This window comes from Trachemys scripta, chromosome 4 (genome assembly GCF_013100865.1).
Source record: "Trachemys scripta elegans isolate TJP31775 chromosome 4, CAS_Tse_1.0, whole genome shotgun sequence".
NCBI lineage: Eukaryota > Metazoa > Chordata > Testudines > Emydidae > Trachemys > Trachemys scripta.
Genome location: NC_048301.1, coordinates 28,266,659 through 28,282,448, shown reverse-complemented (window position 1 = coordinate 28,282,448; position 15,790 = coordinate 28,266,659). Strand labels below are relative to the sequence as shown.

At 41.7% G+C, this 15,790-nt stretch overlaps 1 protein-coding gene across 6 annotated transcripts in view; it reads right to left on the bottom strand.

Moving 5' to 3' along the window:
- LOC117876975 (alpha-1-antitrypsin-like) overlaps window positions 1-15,790 on the bottom strand; it is a 190,449-nt gene that overhangs the window by 99,360 nt on the left and 75,299 nt on the right. For 4 of the 6 annotated variants that reach the window (XM_034769619.1, XM_034769620.1, XM_034769622.1 and 1 more), the window contains exon 1: window positions 8,946-9,213. The gene's annotated coding sequence lies outside the window, so the exon portion shown is untranslated. Of the gene's footprint in view, window positions 1-8,945; window positions 9,214-15,790 lie in introns of those variants that run through there. The other 2 variants (XM_034769618.1, XM_034769616.1) reach the window with 1 other exon arrangement.

Here is a 15,790-nt window from a genome sequence, read left to right as displayed (position 1 = left end):
CAGGTCACGTGCCTCCTCAGATTTGCTGCTTGGCTTTTACTGAGCATGCTCACACAGACTGAGTATGCTCAGTAACACTACTGAAGCCAGCTGCCTTCAGTCTGTCGCTCCCACTATCGGCAAACATGGGTAACCTCTGAAGGGGGATACTCTACGCTCCTGCGTATGGTGTATGTTGTGCCAGTCACAACCTCTTCAGGAAACTAGGAGTAAGGTGGAGAGTTGCTGTGGGAAAGTTTAGGTTTGTTTTTTTTTAATTTAACTATCAAAATATTAATTTGTTAGTCAGTTAAACGTCTTTACAGAATTAGGTAAATTGTTTATATTTTATCCAAATGTAATCTAATGCACTTAAGCAAACCTTACAAACTCCCCAGAAAAGGGTATGTCACAGGATTTTCTACTCACTGCCGGAGGGCTTCCTTCTGGCCACACCTGGGGATTAGCTCTTTTAGCCTGATATCATCTTCTTGAGGTTCCTCAGCCCGTTGCCTTGCTCTCTCAGTCCCCGGCCCCTCTCTTGCACCTCAGACGCTGCAATGCCTCACTCTCATGGTTTAGCCCTCCAGCAAAGTCACAAGAGTCCTCCCCTTCTGGGGTACGATCACAGCCTTCCTTGCTGTCACAGGCAGCCCTTAAGTTCACTGTTCTGGTAAAGCCACTTCCTATGTGGCTAGAATGCACGGCTCCAGACAGCCTCCAAGTTCACTGCCCACAGTATGCCACTTACTCAGTGGCTGGTAGGGGAACCCAGGCCCACTCTCTACTTTGGGTTCCAGTCCAGGGCTCTATCTCCAGCAGTGAAGGCAACCAAAAACCTTCCTGCCATTCCCCTGGACTACTTCCTACCTTGCCCCTCCCATGATCACAGTCTTCACCCTTCTAGCCAAACCCCTCCTTTTGGGTCTAAATCCCCCTCTCTCCCTTGTCCCAGAGTTAGTGACTGCAACCCTCTTCCCTGCTAGCATCTCCCTGGTTTTATAGAAGCCCCACCTGTTCCTGCCCATGTGAGCTTCCTTTAATTAGGGCTCTCTTCTCAGCCTAAATATCCCCCAACTTGCAGCCTAATAGGTTAATTGGCCCATCTAGCCTACATTAATCCCTTCAGGACGAGTGTGGGGCGCACACTCCATCACAGGGTAGATTTGGAAAATCTAGTATACATGCATGTACACTCTTTATATTAAATTTTCAAATGCTAACACTTATTTATTTTCCTGATTTAGAACACCTATCGCCACAGCATGTCACATGCATGCTAATATTTATCATAATTTTTAACCAAAATATGGTATGTAATTTACATGTATGATTTGGGGAATGTTAGTTAGTAAACACAAATGTAGACCAAAAAAATACCCTAACTTCTTTAACTGCAGGCTCCCAACAGAAACAAGATGGGGCAGTTGATTCTTGCCTGAAGCTGCAGTAATTTCATGCTTACAGCATATATATTAAGAGGCTGTCTTGTGGTTAACACACAGGACCAGCAAAGAGAAGATCCATGTTCTATTCCTAGCTCAGTCCCAGATTTTTTTGCATATTCTTGGCCAACCTCTTTTGTGCCTCCATTTCCCCCTTTCTAAAATGGGACAATGACATTTACCTAGTGTAAAAGGGGGCGTGAGGCTTAATCCACTAATGTTTATGAAGTGCTTTGTGATTCTTGGAATAAAAGCACTACAGAAGTTGTGAGCATTATAATTAGGGCCCTACCCAATTCAGGGCCATGAAAAACGCGTCACGGACCGTGAAATCTGGTCTCCCCCCGTGATATCTGGTCTTTTGTGTGCTTTTACCCTATATTATACAGATTCCACCAGGGAGACCAGTGTTTCTCAAATTGGGGGTCCTGATGCAAAAGGGAATTGCAGGGGGTTCACAAAGTTATTTTAGGGGGGTCGCGATATTGCCACCTTTACTTCTACGCTGCCTTCAGAGCTGGGCAGCCGGAGAGTGGCGGCTGCTGACAGAGGGCCCAGCTCTGAAGGCAGCAGCACAGAAGTAAGGGTTGCAATACCATACCAGTCCATCCTTACTTCTGCGCTGCTGCTAGCGGCGGCTCTGCCTTCAGAGCTCTGCTCCTGGCCAGCAGCCACCATTTTCCAGCTGCCCAGTTCTGAAGGCAGAGCAGCCACCAGCAGCAGCACAGAAGTAAGGGTAGCAGTACCACAACTCCCTCTACAATAACCTTGCGACCCCTCCCCAACTCCTTTTTGGGTCAGGACCCCTACCATTACAACATTGTGAAATTTCAGATTTAAATAGCTGAAATCATGACATTTACAATTTTTTAAATCCTATGACCGTGAAATTGACCAAAATGGACAGTGAATGTGGTAGGGCCCTAATTATAAGCTCTACTTTGACTCTAATACATCCCCTTTTCATATCAAATACATCACTTTTTAAACTGGTTCATAGGCATGGACTCACAACAGCTGTATCGTGAAGGGGTGTATGCTGGCATCTTGCAATGGCGCATGGAGAGTAATAACCACTGGCATACCAGACAGTCTGCTTGCACACTGGAAGTGGCATTCAACCCAGGTAACACAGACACTGGTTAAAAGGGGGAATCACCTACGGTACTGGCCTGGGACTCAAGCTACGTGGGTTCAATTCCCAGCTCAACCACAGACTACCTGTGTTACACTGGGCAACTTGCTGAATCTCTCTGTGCCTCAGGTAGTCCCCCAATCTGTGAAATGATAATAATAATACTGCCTTTGTTGCACCAACTGAGACTGTGAACTCCTTGGGGCAGGAATTGTCTCTTATGCTTGTTCAGTGCCTCATACAATAGGGCCCCAATTTTGGTTGGGATCTCTAGGCACTACTTTAATAATATTTTATTAATCCACATGGTTTAATGGAAGAGTGACTGCAAGCTGTCTTTTTTCACACAGGTTTGAATTGTATTTGACATCAGTTCCTGCAGGGATTTTCTTGTTTGTTTGTTTCTTCCTACCAGAGGTATTTACTGATGCTATGAGGCAATCTATGGCAATGTATAATTTTAGGCTTTCCTGCTTGACAATCTCGGCTCAAATAAATAATGTTGACAATTTCAAATTAAGGACCTGGGAGCTCTGCCTGAGCAAGGATTGTGGGGATCAGGCACTTGATTTTTTAAAAGCAAGTGTGTGTTAGAAATCTGGGCTCTAACTTTTATATTAATTTTTGTGACCCTGCCTGACACCACCTTTTGCAGCCTCATCAAATAAGCCCTTTTTGTTAATCTTTATGTGCCCCTCTTTTGCCTCTGCCTAGCAATGCACAGTACTTCTACTGTTACAGCTCCTGGCCTTTCACACAGGCCTCGGGGCCTTGAAATGTTGTCAGCTTGTAGCAAAGGGCATGTATTTTATAGAACCTTCGTAGAGCAGAAACATTTTCAATAATGAATACTTCACAGCGCTACAGTAGAAAACCCTTGGATATACAAACAGTTTTAGTAATACATTATAATAAGTTTCCAGTTAAAAATACTTTACTTTTGTTATTTATTATCTGGCATCTTAAAGCATGTTTTACAGCTATTTAAAATCATGAAATTGCGAGCCAAAGCCTGCAAACCTTATTCAAGGCCAAGTATTGCTTGCCTTTCTCATGTGAATACTCTCATTGAAGTCAATAGGAGTTTTGTGCAAAGGTTGTAGACCCAACCCTACTCACATGAGTAGACCAAATGAAGTCAGTGGTACTATTGTATGGGTAAGAATTACTCACATCACATGAGCAAAGGCTGCAGGATTGAGCCCCGATGTGCTTGGTAGAAACTGGTTATATGTATTGTCTGTTAAAAAAAAAAACACACAATGTATTTTATAACATAAAGGGTATTATAAAATGCATTGTTGATTAATTTAAAATATAGCAGCATATAATAATGATGTCATAAAAAATAATATATCAGACCAAATTCTGTTGTCATTTACCCTGGTGTTAATCTGCAGTAACTCCATTGAAATCAGTGGTGTAGCGGAAAGCCAAATTTGGCCCATCATTCCTAAATAGAACCTTAATATTAAATTTTACTTGGGATTTCTTTTTTTGTCACAGTGTGTAGAAAAAAATAGCACTTTCTTTGTGTTCTTTTTAAATTAAAGGAATCGTGCTGTTTTATTGAGGTTAAAAAAAAAGTGAAGTTATATGAAAAAAATAAATGTATTTTCTGATCAAATTGACTATGGGATACAAAGCAAGCTGCCATCTGAAATCTTTTGAAACACTGACCCAAATTTTACTCTCGGTCACACCAGTTCTAATCCAGATTAACTCCACTGTGTAACTGATATTAGATTCTGGCCTTTATATGAAAATTATAGAGCTACAGTATACTAAAAATAGTGGGGTCAAAGTGATAATCCTCTGTAGAAAAGGAGAATGCTAACAAATATCTATCAATCAGGCAACACATGCCATTTTTCAAAATGCTAATAGAAAGATTAATAGCACTGCTTTGACATCCTAAAGCCTTTTGGAAACTCTTCCTATTAAAAACACATTATAAATCATTTTTAGAGAGAAAGCAAGTCCTATTTAATCAAATAAATTACAATGGAATCTTGATAACATTTAATGAATCTTAATGTGTTTAGAATAATTGTAACTGTTGCTAAATTAGTCAGTTCTGTATGCCTCTTTACAAGCTGCATTACTTTGGAAGCTTAACAGAGGATTGGAATTAGCAAAATAAGACTATTCATTCACCTCATTTCTGCTCATCTTGGATCCAGTCCTACTCCCAGTGAAGACAATGGCAAAACTCCCAGAGACCGCAAGATTAGGAAGAGACACTTTGTTTGATAGGAACACATAATGGAAGGCCTGATTCAAACCCCATGGAAGTCAATGGAGAACTCCCATTGATATTAATGGGTTTTGGATCAGGCCCATATTGAGTAAAAGTCCACAAAAGAAGAGTCACAAAACATTGGAGGGAGCCGAGCCTGCATTGGTTCCATGATGTGCAAACAGGCACAGAATGGAGTTTTGCCTTGCCTAACCTATGGTGCGTAAACAGATATTGCAGATGGCCATGGAGAATCCTGCACATGTTTTGAGCCACATCCCACACCCGCTACAAATACCAGATAAGCGTAGAGGATCTTGGGCATGACTGGGGGCAGAGGATGGATGTGTCTGGACAGAACCAAGCATATATTTTTCATCTGAAATCAAATGTACTAAAACTAACCAAAAACAGCAGTGGAAAATTCTCTGTCTGTAACAAGATGCAGAGAAACTACAGCCCAATGGGAAGAAGTCCTGGGTTCTAATCCCAGCTCTGCCACTGCTATGGTTGCTTTGTGGCCTTGAGCAAGTCACTTAATCACTCTGTGCCTCCATTTTTCCATCTGTAAAGCAGGCATAACAGCAGTGAGCCATCTCAGTGGGGCATTGTGAGGATTGTTAAAACATTACTTTGAACACACATAGTTCTATACAAATGCCAAGGCTTGTTATTTGGATCTAGACCAGGATTGGAATTTTTCTGACGTTTGGGGATACGTTCATATCCAGAGTTTTGCTTTCGCTTATCTAAATGGTACTGGGCCAGCACCAAAGTTCTGGAGAGCATTAAAGTTCTGGGTTGGTAGGATCCTTGGGGTTGTGTGGAAAAGTCCCACTGGAAACCAAGAAGCGGGAAAGGTGACAACAATATTTTACCCTTCCAGGAACTCCCACAACTGACATTAAAAAATGCAGTGATACATTCTTTGCCATTATGCACATAATCATTTTGGGGTCTGATGTTCCTCCCACTGAAGTACAAGGGAGAAATTATACATCATATACAGTGAAAATTTTGGCATCCAATTCCTCCCACATATTTCAATGGGAGGAAGGAATTAAATGCCAAAACCCAAAATGAGCATCCTGGACATATCCCTCAAAACCATAACTCATTCCATGGCACGGCACTCATTGTACACTCGCACTGACCTCCATCCCACGCGACACAAACCCAGCAGTCGCCCTCCAATTACCAAGATAAATTATTGTTATTTAAAATTCTGACTGTGAAATTGATATTATGGCAGAGTTTATGTAGGTAAAAAAAGTGTAATCCATTATTTAAGATTCCTCCTACTCTATTTATTTGTGGAGTTCTCTTTACCAGAGTTTTGTCTTAGAGAAACTGGTGTCACTCACACACTGGACATCAGTAGGTTGAGAACACAGAATAACATAGGGTAGATATTTGTGAGGGCCTTTATCTGATCTTCATGTTTGTGTGCACAAAACTGTGCATGTTTGCGCCCTCCTATCACCTGCCCTTTAAATCATGCACTCACGTGTGTTAAAATTTGCACTCACAAAGCTCATCAGGACAAGTGCAGATGCAAATTTTAATGCTAGCATGCACAGATGTTAGATATTGGTTGCACCTATTAAGACTGATCTTTAAAAACGTAGGCCCATATAGCTTTGATTAGAAGCTGCACCAATAAGTTTTAATAGAAGCTTTTATTGTTAAAGCAGGGGGAGAAAGCATAGCATGTGTAAGCCCCAGAATGTACAACTGGGTTCTACATCTGAAACCTTATCCTTAACTCAATACCACTTTGGCTTATATTTGCCTCATGGTACTTCAATGTTACAGTAGTCTATTATTTATTATTAGTAATTATTTGTACTGCAGTAGCACCTTGGAGCACCAGTAATGGACCAAACCCCCACCGTATTTCTCAACCTGTTCCAGGTGGCGGCCCCTTATTCAAAGTCAAAAAATTTTCACAATCCCCTTACACTTACTATAAAGTAAGAGTAAAAATGTATCAATGATAACAATGATCAGCCTATAGAATTTGTGTGTGTGTGTTTTGGGATGTTGACAGAGAATACTTCAAGGGTACCAGTGTGTGGAAAGCCAGGAATAAGTTTTTCTTTGCTTTAGATTGTCATACAATTGTCTACACCTTGTGACCCCCGATTACCTTTTTGTGATGCCCCCCAGAGGGTCACAACTCATTGGGTTTAGAAACACTGTGCTAGACACTGTAGTTTGTATTCTCCTTAGCCATGCTACTTTATGCTGTGATCACATCAGATTTCACAAGCTAAGGAAGGTATGGTCAGGTCAGAATCTGGATGGGAGACCTCCAGGTGCAGGACGAAGTGGTGATGCTGGTTCAGTAGATGATGCTTTTCTCCCTGAGTTTGCATTTAACCAATGGCAGCTACAATACTGCTGCCAGTACCATTTTTCAGGTGAGATTTAAGCCCCCTTCTTTCCAAATAACAAATTTTAATCTCTACCTGCACATAGAAAATGTTCATAGAATCCCATCATTCATCCCACCATTGCAACTTCTTATTACACAAATAATCCTCACTCACATAAGTGATTCCCACTAGCTTTAATGGTATTGCCTACATGACTGAGGATTTCTCACGAGATGAAGGATTTTAGGATGAGGATCGTAGTTCCTGCTTTTTCTCCCATTGAAGTCAAAGAGAACTTTGCCATTGATTTCAGTGGGAGCAGGATCTGGCCATAGAGCTATTGATAAAAAGAAATACAGTAATCCTCTAATCTAAGGTAATATCTACAAAGGTGCTGAGCATCTGTCACTACCACTGACATCAATGGGACTTTCAGGTGCTCAGCACTTCTGAAAACAAGGTCACCCTCATTTAGGTGCCTAAATACAACATAAAATGCCTAAGTTTAAGCACTCAGGGTTTAAAATAAAAAATCTCAGCAGATGATTCACAAATGAAAGTGTAGATCAAATAAAATGTATGTTGCTATTTTATTTTTATTTTTTAACTATTTGGTTTATTTTGGGGATTACATATTCTTGAATTTCCTGTGTCTCGTTTATTTCAGTGTTGGTCTGAGGCAGATGGTATAATTTTCCTTTAAACAGCATGGAACATCTGGAAGCTGGGCTATATGCGTCACAGGTTTGTGTTTTCTTATTTTTATGGGACCAAACTCCTCGAGGGATCACCCAAAATCCACATCATGTTCTTGGGTACAGATGTTTACCAAGAGATCATTACCCTAGCAAATATATTTATATCAACACATGTTGGCAGTTGGCTTCCTACCAGCTCCACATCAGAGGAGGGTGAATTTCTCCACCACAGGGATAGAATAACGTGCATGGGTAAAATGAACCTCACTGAAGTGGTTTTGGGACAGAAGGAATTAAATGCGCTAGGCACTGCACAAAACATAGTCTTCTTGGCCAAATCAAACCCCTTTCTGCAGCTCTACTATCTGAGATGAGAAAGATGTGGATTTGAGTTTAAGCACACTTTGGAGTTTGGAGGAATCCATGAGTTAAATGCTGCAGCCCACAACCAACTTCTTTAAAGCTTCTTTTCAGAGATAGCATATAGAGATGTGATGAGGATTTCCCATTAAGCAGAGAATACACATAGCTCCATCTAGAGTAATCTTTAACACTAGATTTAAAGCACACACATATATGCAACAATTATAACTGGAGCCAAATCAAGGAAAAATACATTAAATGATCATTCTGAATTCACTCCAAACTGTCTGATTAAATCAGACCTGATTAACCCTGTGTTTAGATTTTCTGAGTGTCTGGAGATAAGAATAACTGAAGTGGTAGCTAAATCTATTGTATGCATGCATGCATACTGCATATTACTGTATCACTAGTTATTGTTTATCTAAAGTTCTCTCCCCTCACACACACATAACAAGTTTACAAACTGATTTAGAATAATTGGGTGTGACTGCAAAATAAACAGAAATCTAGTCACTGGAGAAGTCTCCAGGCAGAAAAGAACAGGGTCACTTCTGTAAATTTGTGGTGTCACTGAAAATACACAAAGATACATAGGATGGAAACCAGAAATGAAGTGAAATGCACTACAGCTATAACATATCTGTGCATATATTGTACCGATACTACATAGATACAGTAGCTTCATATTTCTCTCTTTTCTCTTACCTCTCTGAGTTCAAGGTGCCACTGAATGTTGTTCTTTCATTGTGAAATTCCATTTGTCCTTGAAGCAGGGAGATTCTTCTCCTGCACATGCCAAGATTCTATTCAGCTAAGAGCCAGTTTCCCGGGCTTGTTAATGTTTCTGAGGATAGTAATAAAGGAATAATAATAAATAACTGGAAACAAAAATATGGACCAAATTCTGCCACAAAGACCTGCTACAAATGGACACATGCATGTACTGCCAAAGTGCACCCATCTTCTAGCCATCAGCTGACACCCACACTCCGCTTAGAATAGATTGTTCCTTCTAGAAGTATTAATAATCTACATAGGAGGCTGAGAATAGCAACAAGGTCAGGTGGTGTCTTCACAATGGTACAGTCCTCAATGGGGTTTAGGGTGACCAGATGTCCTGATTTTATAGGGACAGTCATGATATTTGGGGCTTTGTCTTATATAGGCACCTATTACCCCCAACCACTGTCCTGATTTTTCACACGTGCTGTCTGGTCACCCTAATGGGGCTGCTCACAATGCAGAACGCTGAGCAGGTGTGCAAGGCTTCATAGGATCAAAACTTTTGGCAATAAGCTCTTCGGAGCAGAGATCTCCTCTTTGTGTTTGTTCTGCTTAACTGTACAGACATGCTTTTGGGCACTTCATAAATGTAAATAATTTATAATAATACATCAAAGAGTTTCAACACTGGTACTTACTTAATATTTATTTGGTTGTCACCTTCTTCCACTTAGGAACACAAATAGCTCATTAATCCTCACAATACATTTATGGAGCAAGTAACTATTATCCTACCTATTTTTCAGTCCTGTGTTCTGACTACTAGACCATGGACAAGCTTCTGGTCTCTGCTAAGGCTGTTCTGTTTTAACCACTTTCTTGGGGATTTCTCTGGTGTGGGAGAATCCCCAATAGATGTATGGCTCCCATTTCCTGCTGCGCCTGGTGGAGGGGATGTGTTGGGGGCATGCCAAGAGAGAAGGATAAACTTAGTGAACTGCAACCTCTGGCTTGTTTCCAGATACTCTGCCCTGTGCACCTGGGACCAACTTTGCCCCTGCTCGCTCCAGGACAGGCTTAACAAAAAGCTGGTTCACCGCAACCTTTATAACATCCCCATTCCATACCTCAGAGCTGCACCAAGTGCAGCATGCCCAATCCAAAGGATTTTGCCCTTTTATGTCTCGTTCATTATTAGCAATTATTTTGCTCAACAATAGAGCAGCCCTATAGCTAATGATCCTAATTTTTACACAGATAAAATACCCTGTTGATTTTTGGGCGAAGTGCACATGCCTCTTCATGAGATTATAAACCAATGTTCTAAATGATTGTTCTGAGGTTGCAGTTCAGCTCAGCATGTGCCATGGAGTGGGTTATCTGCCCTACCACAGTGGAACATTATATCTTGTAATTTTTTATAGAGAGCAGTTGACAAGCCAGCAAAAATGGCATCATATTAATGAAATTTACAACAGTGGAATGACCATATTTAACTTGACAACAATGATTATATAAGAGTATGATGACTGTTCACTGGATCAGTCAAGGGATGGTAACAATACTGAGGGAATGCTGTGTTTTGGTTGCAAATATTAATATGCAAGAAAGAAAAAAATTATATTGGGGTGGGGGAACCTTATATACAGGTCTGGAGTTTGCAAAACTCATTCACCCATTTTTGTTTTCATAGCCTGGGATAAGCCAATCCAAGAAGTGCCCTCCCCATTTCCCTCCCTCATTCCAAATAATTAACCCCTTAATTCCAACACATTGCCTTAGCAGCATGTCATGAACATGTCAGAGATCAAAGACTTGCAGGCCCTCGTTGTGATGTAGCTTTTTGATTCGTAGGTGTGAGGATACGAGAGTCCTGAACCCCGGGCCTGTGTTCCGCTGCCACAGCACCATCCAACAGCTCTTCTAATGACTGGAGAATTGGAGCCCTAAGGCCTTATGCTCCACTAATGGTAGCGCCCTCAGGGATTTGATTAGAGGAGTTCCAGAGCCCCTGACTATGCCGGGTACACAATTTAAACCAGAAGGAGACACAGGAAGTTGTCTGTGCAACAAGTTAGTTCCTGGCTTGCTGCTGCTACAGAACCTGCCTTCCACTACCTGACTTGTTCTCGCCTGTGCTTCCTGCTTTGCTCTTGATTCCTGCCCCTGTTCTCTGGCTCTGATCCTTAGCTTGACTCCTGATTCTAATTCCAGCTCTGACTCTTGGGTTGGGTTAATGACTCCTGAGCCCGACTCCTGCTCCAACCACTAGGTTTGACTGCCCATGTCCCGGTTATAACAATAGACCCCCACCCCTCTCCTCAGCTGGCCCTCTTGCTCTTCAACTGGCTCTGCAATTCCTTCCAAATGTTTCTTCAGGCTAAAGCAGGGATCAGCAACCTTTGGACATGGCCCATCAGGGAAATCCGCTGACACCCCGGGACAGTTTGTTTACCTGCAGCGTCTGCAGGTTCAGCTGATGGCAGCTCCCACTGGCCGTGGATCGTCGTCCCCGGCCAATGGGGGCTGCGGGAAGTGGCATGGCCGAGAGATGTGCTGGCTGCTGCTTCCCGCAGCCCCCATTGGCCTGGAACGGCGAACCGCCAGCAGATTTCCCTGACAGGCCACATGCCAAAGGTTGCCAGTCCATTGGCTAAAGGATGGCCTTTGCTATGTATTAATGATAGAGGAAACCACCCCTTTAGAAGCTATGCTGACACAGTAGTAATAGTTAGCACTTAATACCTTTAGATCTCAAAGCAAAGGTGAACAAGCAGAATGGTTTCCATTTTACAGATGGAGAAACTGAGGCAAAGCGAACTGAAGTTAGTTGCCTAATTCACGCAGAAAGTCAGTGAAAAACCCAGAAATAAAACAAATGTCTTCTCTATTCCCCTATGACTTTCATATGCTACCTCCCTCTAGTCCATGCCTGTATAAAGAAGCCCTCAGGCTAGTAGATGTCTGCTTCATTTTCAAGCCCTGAATCTACAATATTTCAGCAGTGTGTAAACTGGAACATTGCCCACTTTTGTTCCTCGCGAGTTTTCTAATCAATTATTTTTTCTTATTATTTATATTTACCATATATGGAATCATATTGTCAGAGATGAAAAAGCCTAACTGGGTGTTTGATCTTGTCCGCAGCAAGCACGGTTCTCCAATAGTCATGCATCATTAACATTAAAGTGATCCTACACTGATTCTTATCTAAATCACTCTTCAGCATCACAGGCAACATTCTGAATATTTCTTCTGAGAAAAGAGCATCCTCCTGTGTCCTGTGGGTCTTCTATGCAGCCTGACAAGAGCATGCTTGGCATGGAATCCTGACATTTGGATGTCAGACATGTATCCAGGACCTGGCAGAAAGAGCAGGAATTTCTAATCTGGTCATAGGGATTTAGTTATTTATGAATGTAAAGTCCTAGCTGGGGAATCTATGCTACAGTTTATTCAGCTGCAGTGTGGGGGCTTTCCCTGAAGTAAAACAGAAAAATAAAACATGACAACACACAAATAAAATCGTATTCACTTTTATACCACAACTTTTACTTTTGGAAGGAAAAGCATAATATTTAAAGGAAAATATTAACACGTAAAGATCTTGAAATTGAATTGTGTAAATATACTTTAAGCCAAACCCTGCATGCCTCACTCACTCAAGACCCCCCTTAACGATATTGTTATTTCATGTTGCCTACTTCTGTGGGCCAAATCCTGAGGACCTTACTCAGGACCAGATTCTCAGTGCAGCTGCTGGGGAGAAGGAAAGTTGGCTCTAAACCACTCATTTGTCCCTTTGACCCTGGGCTAGCAGTGACTACTTTAAATTATACCAAGTGTGGCCATCCACATATATCAGGAAGAGTACCATGAGCTTTGTCCGACTCTCAACAGCACCTCCCTCGCCCTCTAGACAGATGACACAGAGCTGGCTACACTACCCAATGATTCCCCTCGGTTGGAGGTATTCTTGGCCCCACCTTTAGGACAGCAATAGGTCAGCTTTGTGCAGACTCAGCAGTGCTGAAACTAGTACAAAGCAGGTGGAGTTGGGGCCAAGCACCTGTCCCTGAGTTTTTACTTTGAATTGGCTTAAAACAAAGCTCTGGTCAACTTTGATAGGAGTTTTACCAGAATAGAGAGTGATAAAATAGTGACCAAGGCCCTCAGGTTTGACCCTATATAAGTGAACAGCTTTAGAAACTACTGTATTTTCATATGGGTTTTATTTTTATTTATTTTTGTTATTTTGCAGTTGTCTGGCTTTCATCTAGTCAGGGACAGTAATTTACTCCGGTCAGTAGAGCAGATGTATGAAACTGCAAAGTAATATTAGGCTATTCCTAGGACAGCCACTGCAGATTGATAGGAAATAAGAAATAATCATTCTAGGGAGCCTAACGTCCTACTTCTTGGCCCTTGACGTAAATCCTACCTACACTCTTAACGCAATGTGCTAGGTGACACAGCTCTGTCCCCAGTGATCAGCAGCCCACATTATTAAAATAACACAAGCAATGTGACCATAATCAGTCTCTGTTTCAATGTTTTTTCTGATGTCAGAATAATTCAGATGCCCGGATGGCTGAAGCAGCTGTGCCAATAGATATGTGAGCACAGAAAAACACAGCCGTTTTCCAATTTCTGAAGGCCATTATATATGCCCTGGAGCAACTGATTTACCAATTTTTTTAAGTGCAAAAGTGGTGACTAGTGATATTTACCTTCATACAAGTTACTTTTGTAGATATTGGCTTCACATGAGCCCTAAGGACCGAACATTGAGTCTAGTCACTCCCAACCCATGGAAAAACCCTGCTTCACATCAAGGATCTCATTTGCCAACAGTATAGCCTCTGAAAACCTGGTAGAATTTACTGGTTCACATGTGGATTTTGTACCAGTATGACTATTTCAGTTAGGAGTGTGATTTTTTTCTACTGAAATTGTTATACCAGTAAAACTTTTAGTGTGGATGCAGTTCTATCAGTATAAATGTGTTTATACTGGTATAACAGGTATACAGCACTTTTACACTGATATGGCTGCATCCACACTAGGAGGGTTGTACCATTTTAACTACAACTGTACAGTTAAAGGGGTAAAATATTTGTGTGTAAACAAGGCCTCAGGTATGCAGTAATCAAATGAAGATTAAGAAAGGATGTGAGACTCTGTCCCTTCTCAGTTTCCCTGACTGCAGGAATCTGGCCCAAATTTGTTACTCCCCCTATCAAGGATAATGCTCTATTTCCGCATATTTTATTTCAAGATAACCCTTCATTGATATAAATGAGGGATGTTCCAGCCTGATCTAAAGCCTTTGAAATCTATAGAAAGACTCACTGACTTCGAGACTCTGGTACTAGATCTTATCCTTTTGGCCTGGCTCAAGAAGACAAAAGTGAATAAGCGTCATTGTGAAGGGCTGTCCCCGTGACAGAAGAGCCAACCAGAAGAAAAAGGCGATTGTGATTCACATTTTTAGAACCTGACAGACAACAACAACCTATAAGAAAGTAACACTGAACGATTAAGACCTAATTAGCAATGTAAACTTGGCCTGGGACTTCCTATATAATGACAGGAATCTCCAAATAAAAGGGTACTGAGTTCAATGCCCTTCTAAATCATTACAGCTTCCATAGAAACTATCAGTCACCTTAAAGCTCTTAGGCCATGTCTACATTACAAAGTTGTATAATGTATATGTCACTGTATAGCTGCTGATTCTAGCATATCACTCGTACACATGCACTCTTGGGTGCTTACATCAGCACTGTGTCTCCTCACGATGCATGGTTGCATCAGCATCAAATGCAGTGCACCACAGGTAGATATCTCAGTGTGTCCTGTGCTGCCTTATGCAACATTATTGCAGAGCTTTGTGGGATGCCAATGGTTTGCCCAAGGATTTCTGTGAGCTAGGGGTCAAGTCCTCACCATGCCGATTTCTCCAGCCCATCATGACGATCCCAGCCCATAATTTTGGCATTGTTTTTGTAAACTCGCATAGTCCTATGTGCCTCTTCTCAATCTTTGCCTCTCTCTGGCAGAAGCACACTCTACACCAGTGTTTCTCAACCTTTTTGATACCAGGGACTGGCTTGCTGCCTTCCTAAACTACATCAGGGAGATCTCGGACTGGAACCAGTCCACGGACCGGTCGCTGAGAAACGCTGTCCCACATAACTCAGGGCAATTCTCGGGAGCATTGCTAGTACAGGATGCACAGTTCTCATGTATTTGCAGAACTTGAATAAGGAGAAAAAATATCATAGAAATCTAGTACAGGAAAGAAGCTTGATCGGTCACCTAGTCCACTACCCTGCACTGAGATAGGACTTAGTATATAAGAATTAATTCCTGTACAGACTTACCTGAGCTTCCTTCCCCTTCAACTGGGGGTCAGGTGTTCACCGGGCTTGACTCTGGAGGATTTTATACAGTTCCTGACTCCTGACATGGTTTAAGTCCCTCACACACATACACCTGCTTCCTCCTTCTCCTTGATGGTCACAACAAGGGTCTTCTTAATGGAAAGTTACTCACTTGGGGGTTATTTACTCACTTGAGGATATTGCATTCTTTTGCACACTCCACACTCTCACTGAGGTTTTGGGTGTGCAAACAATGCAGGTTTGGGCCCTCATTTTATGATTTTAGTAATGTATTCCTCAAATACAAAACAACATTGTCTGTATCCTATCGCTGATCTTTCAATAATCCAGCCTTCAACCTGGGCTCACTCTCAGATGGCAAAAAGTGTGTGATCACGGCATGAAACGGGTAATTTTCTGTCACCAGGGATAATCCTGCAG